The sequence below is a fragment of the Acomys minous genome, assembly GCF_964271855.1.
Source record: "Acomys minous genome assembly, chromosome: 7".
Classification (NCBI taxonomy): domain Eukaryota; kingdom Metazoa; phylum Chordata; class Mammalia; order Rodentia; family Muridae; genus Acomys; species Acomys minous.
Genome location: NC_140488.1, coordinates 121,461,665 through 121,467,664, shown reverse-complemented (window position 1 = coordinate 121,467,664; position 6,000 = coordinate 121,461,665).

Here is a 6,000-nt window from a genome sequence, read left to right as displayed (position 1 = left end):
ACCCATCTCATGGGAGAGAACCAATCCCTGACTTTACTAATGTTACCCTATTAAACTTGTAGACAGAAGCCTAACATAACTCCTCTGAGAGGCTTCACCCAGCAGCTGATGGAAACAGATGCAGAGAGCCACTGCCAAACAATAAGCAGAACTCAGGAAGTCTTGTGGAAGAGTGGGAGCAAGGATTGAGAAAGCAAGAGGGTCAAGGATACCATAAGAAGGCTTATAGAAAACTAACCTGGGCCCATGAGTGCTCAAAGAGACTGAACCACTATCCAAAGTGTATACATGAGCTGGACATAGGCCTCCAGCATATGTAGCAGATGAGCAGCTAGTTCTTCATGTGGGTCCTTTAACAATTAGAGCCAGGGCTGTCTCTGACTCTGATGCCTGCCTTTGGATCCTGATCCCCTATTGGGATTGCCCTGTCTGGCCTCAGTGGTAAAGGACATGCCTAGATGTGCGGCAACTTGATATACCAGGGTGGGTTGGTATCCATGGGGTGCCTCTCCCTTCTCTGAGGATAAAGGGATGGGGGAGAGGGTGTGAGTGTGTGACTGGGAGGAAAGGAGGAAAGGGTTGCCATCAGACTGTAAGGTGAATAAATAAATTAAAAATAAAAAAGCATTTCTTTAGTATGTTATCAACAATACCATCAGACAATGAAAAAGTAAATGAATTGTATATCATTAAAAATAATTTTTATGGAAACATTATATCAAGAAAACAAAAAGATGGTCAGTTTCAGTGGAGCATGCCTATGATCTTAACACTTAGGGAACAAAGGCAGGGAGATTGCAAGTTCAAGGTCAAAACAGAAAGTTACAGTCAACCTTGACCATATAACAAGACCTTACTCCACACACACAAAAAGAAGAAAATGAAACACAAACTAACTCCAGCAATCTAATAATCTGGCACATTCTCATTCTCTGGCTTGTTCTATCTTCACCTGTGTCTGACTTATTCTCTCGTCAACCTATCATTGTAAAACTTTCCCAGTAAAACTGCCTCCTCCCTTACTCTCTGTACTCCTCTCTTAAGTCACTTCTTTCTCTCTCTGCCCTACTCTCTATGAAGTTGTTGAGACCTCTGCCTTTTGAATAGCATAACTATAGATATTTTTATTTTAGGCCCATCAACCACGTAATCTCAGCTTGTTGCTGATGTAAGAGAATCTCTATAAAAGGTCAGGTTGATCATAAACTATGTTTATGTTCAATAAGAAACTCAGTGGCCTTATGAATCAGAAAAAAATCCCAACCATGAGCCCAGCTGGCCCCAACTGCCAGGCACACTTTCAAGGTTAGCTAGAACTTCTCGTTATCAAAAAAGCTTGAATCAGACCTGGCCACCCTGTTCCACCATCTGCACAGCCTCCCACATAAGCTAATTGTGGTTTTCACCCTTTAGATACGAAATACACCTTCCCCCCCCCCGGGATGCAGTTCATATATGAAACTGGCCACCTCTCTGAGCTCAGAAAATAAAGATTTCATTTTAAGCTTCTGCATCTGAAGTGAGTTTTCTTGGGTTCCAGCCTGAACCCAACAAAGTCACCTCTGTTTCTTCTCTCTTCTTGTGAGAGTTAGACATACTCTATTTCGGACTTATTTTGCCAAATCTTTCTCTGATTTGTCACTTTGTCTGCTCCCCAATTAGATATTACTTTCAAACATGGGTGCTTCCTTCTACAAATTGACCTTACTTTCATTATTTTGGATTAAACGTGTCTAATAAGGACCTGTGTGTATTTCAGCCAGAAGGATTAAAGGTGTTTGGCAAGTCTGCGTTCTAACCAGATCAAATAGACCTTGATATTTGTATGTAATCCTTTGACAGAGAGCCATGTTTCTGGGTTAAAATTCCTCTAAAACATCCCCTGGAGCTAAGCCTATGCCCACTTCTGTTTAATGGCTTTCTTTCACACTCATGTTTCTTACATAGCCTAGAATTACCACCCCAGTAATGGTGCATCTCATAAAGAGCTAACCCTTCCTACATCAATTAGCTATTAAGAAAATGCCCCACAGATAAACCAATCAGATAGAAGCTTCAATTAAGGGTCCCTCTTCCTAGGTGTGCCAAGTTGACAACAAAGATTAGCCATCACAACCAGTCTTGTGATACATGTTACACACCTTGGTTACAACCCAGATGGGAATGCTCTTACTACTGACTAGCATTCAAAATGCTGGAAGATGTTGTGCAGGCTACTGGAGGAAAAAGAGTATCATTGGTTTTGCCTAGCTGCCATCTCTACAAACCTGAAAGCCAACTTGGCAGGCAAGATGTGTCCAACTTCACAATAGTGCCTTGATTATTGTGGAAAAGGCCAATTGCTCTCTGATTGTATTTGATGCCTATCCCATAAAAGCTGAGAAGAACCCATGTTAGCCATTATAAACTCATCTAGGAGGTTGTTATCCCAGGTAGGGACTTATTACTATTGTTTAAATAAATTGACATAGCATCAAACTGCCTTCTAAATAATTGTGATGGTTTAAATGAAAATGCCCTCCCCCCAGAGAGTCATAGGGAGTAACACAGTCAGAAGGTGTAGCCTTCTTGGAGTAAGTATGAGCTTATCAGAGGAAATGTGTCATTAGGAGTAAGTTTTGAGGTTTCAGAAGCCCAAGTTAGGCCCAGTATCTTGCTCTTTCTCCTGCTGCCTGCCAATCTGGATGTAGAATCCCTCCTTACCTCTCCAGGACCATGTTGGCCTGTGTGACTACATGCTTCACAACATGTTGATAATGGACCAAACCTCTGAACTGTAAGTTGTTCCAGGATATTTGATCACATCATGACCTCCAAGATTGTAAACTGAAAAACAACAAAACAAACAAAAAACAACAACAACAAATAAACAAAACATGTTTCTAATTGTGGTATGGCTCAGCCCTAGTACACACTTTTAATCCAAGAACTTTCTGTAAACAGGATTAAATAAAGTTAACCCCAAGTCAAGATGTGGGCCAAGAGACCAGCTGACAGGAAGTGAACATGAGAAAAAACATAGACAGTGAAAAGAAATTCAGAGGATGGATAGAGAGACTCACAGGAAGTAGAAAGTAGAGACATTGAGTTGAGAGTGGAGTGTGGAGAAGGAGAAAGGGCTTTTTCCTTCTGTGATGTAAGCTGAGTGGGAAGGGCTTTTTCCTTCTGAGGTGTCAGCTGAGTAGGAAGGTCAATTGATTTCTTTTCTTGCCTCTCTGAGCTAGCAAGTTTCGACCCAAGCATCTGGCTCCTTAGTCTTTATTGGTAAAATCAAATGATCGGAATTTAGTTCTTTATAACAACAGTAATATAGCTCCAATTAATGTTTTATTTTATAAGAGCTGCCATAGTAGTGGTGTCTTTTCATAGCAATAAAACACTAACTATGATAATAGCCATGCTTATACACATAGACAAAAGAAGCTGTTGAGGCCTGCTCTTTATAACATAGCTGGAGCCATTGTGTATTCAGTATCTATTTTTGTTTATAAGGTGAAATTAAGTTCAAATTTTTAAAACCTCTGCTTCGTAGAAGTAGCTATTCATAGCTGACACTAACAAACTGTGCCAGAGCATCAAGTTAACCTACACTAACGGACCCTGACAGAGGTTCGAGTTAGCTTTATATTTTACTTTGATTCAATGGTGTCATAACTCATGCTTTGTTATCTCCACCCTTGGCTATACTCTGGTTGTACTCTGGAAGACCCTAACTACTGCCTCACTTACCTCACCTAGGACTTATAAGCTCAAAGATTAGCTGATAATACTTTGTCTATTTAGCCAAAAGTATAATATTGCTTTGTATAGTTTAGCCAAAATGTAACACTGCCTTCTCTTTGCCTTCTACATTTGGATTTTCTATAAAAAGCCTGCTGTAAGAACAGATGGATGTCACAGCTAGGCTCCCTAGTTCTTTCTGTGGCCCTGATTGCAATCACCTATATCTAGCTGAGACTGAAATCATGAAGCCATTGAAATCATGAACTCACTACAACTTGTAATAGTCTTCCCTGGCCATCATACAAGACTGGTCCTGATTGTCATAATCTATAATGATGATGTGGCCATAGATTCAAAACCTGATTATAACCTTGGAAAAGTGTAAAATGAAACTCAAATTCAGTTCTTCTGTGTGTAGTTCCTCTGAATATTACTGGTTTCTTTATCTTTGCCCCTGTTTTAAAATGGAGATAGTAAAAGAAAGTAAAATACTATTTTTCTCTATTGGCTTTTATGCAGGTGTTTCTCAACCTGTGGGTTATGACCCCTTCAGTGATTCCTGTGAGGGTAGTCACTAAGACCATCAGAAAACATAGGTGTGTACACTATAATTCATCACAGTAGAAAAATTAAATTATGAAGTAACAACAAAAATAATTTTATAAAAAAATAATTTTATGGTTGAGGGTCACCACAACATGGAAACTGTATTTAAGGGTCACAGCATTAGGAAAGTTTAGAACTACTGCTTTATTCCAGGCTTCTGCTATGATTTAGTAACCAGGAAATAAAACCATTAAAATTGTTTTGTGTGTTTAATAATATAGTTGAAGGTTTTAAGCCATTTTGCATTTCCTTGAATTTCCTGGGTTGGCTTGGGTTATACTTGGAGTAGACTTACCAGTGAAAGACTTAGATCTTTACCTCTCCCCATTCCCCCATCTCACAAAACAGAGTTGTGTTTTAAGTGCCTGAGGTTTAGGTGCTATTCCAAACTGACCTGGAACTACCTGGAAGTTTGCTTGATAGAAGAATGTTTTTTATTTTGGAAAGAGGGAAACTCTGCATGTTTCTCCTTAGGGAGCTTTGACCTGATTTAGTATGTAGACTTCAGTTCTCTTTAAGACACATATTATCCTTTGGAATCAAATGAATTTAAATTGGTGTTTATTAAACTCATTGCAGAGTACAAGTCACTTCTGCAAGGTTTTCATTTTCTCATTTTTAAGCTCTGCATCCCTTCATTAACTCTGCAGTTCTGTCTCAATCTGACTACATACTTTTAAAAAATAATCTAGCACATAACAAATTATGCACTTACTCTTTTTGATTATAATTATTTTCTTTCTTTTAAAAGTATAATTCTTTGAAAAATGTCATATATGTATACAATTTACCTTGATATCACCCCTGCAACTCCTCCCACCATATCTCCCTTCCAAATTCATGTATTCTTTTTAATGACCCACTGAGTCAAATTAGTGCTGCTCATGTGTGCATAGGCTTTGAGTCATGCACTGTAGCATAGGCAACCTATCAGTGGCCACACCCCCATAGAAAAGTGACTCCCTCCTCCAACAGCTATCAACTGTAAATTTTCCTCAGCTAGAGGTGTAATCTCAGTAGCTCCATTCCCCACAAACTGACTTCACAATTGACATTAATACTATCTAATATCAACCAATGAGCCCTTTTTAAAACCTAGTCCTTCTCATTTCTGGTGCTAAGTGAATAGGACAAAGTTATCCCTCATAGTTGGAAGGAAGGTTGGGCCTTTGATAGCAGAAGCAGATTACATCAGCCTCTGTCAAGTTCTAGATAAAATAAATGACTTGTTATCATAAATATTTCTATTTTCCAGTTTACTTTCTAGGGTATGGTACATACAATATGAATCTAAAGCTTGTCTAGTTCTCTGAAAACCTTTTCCCACTTATGTTCTTTTTTAAAAATCACTTTATTTTTAAAAATAATTTAATTGGTTTGGTGGTGTTTAATTTCTTGATTCTTTATATATTTTGGATATTAGACCTTTGTCAGATGAAGAGTTGGTGAAGATCTTTTCCCAGTCTGTAGGCTGTCGCTTTGTTCTCTTGACAGTGTCACCTGCCTTACAGAAGCTTCTCAGCCTCATGAGGTCCCATTTATTAATTGTTGATGTTAAGGCCTGGGCTGTTGGTGTTCTGTTCAGGAAGTTTTCTCCTGTGCCTATGAGTTCCAGACTCTTCCCCACTTTTTCCTCTAACTGGGTTAATGTCTCTGGTTTTAGGTTGAGGT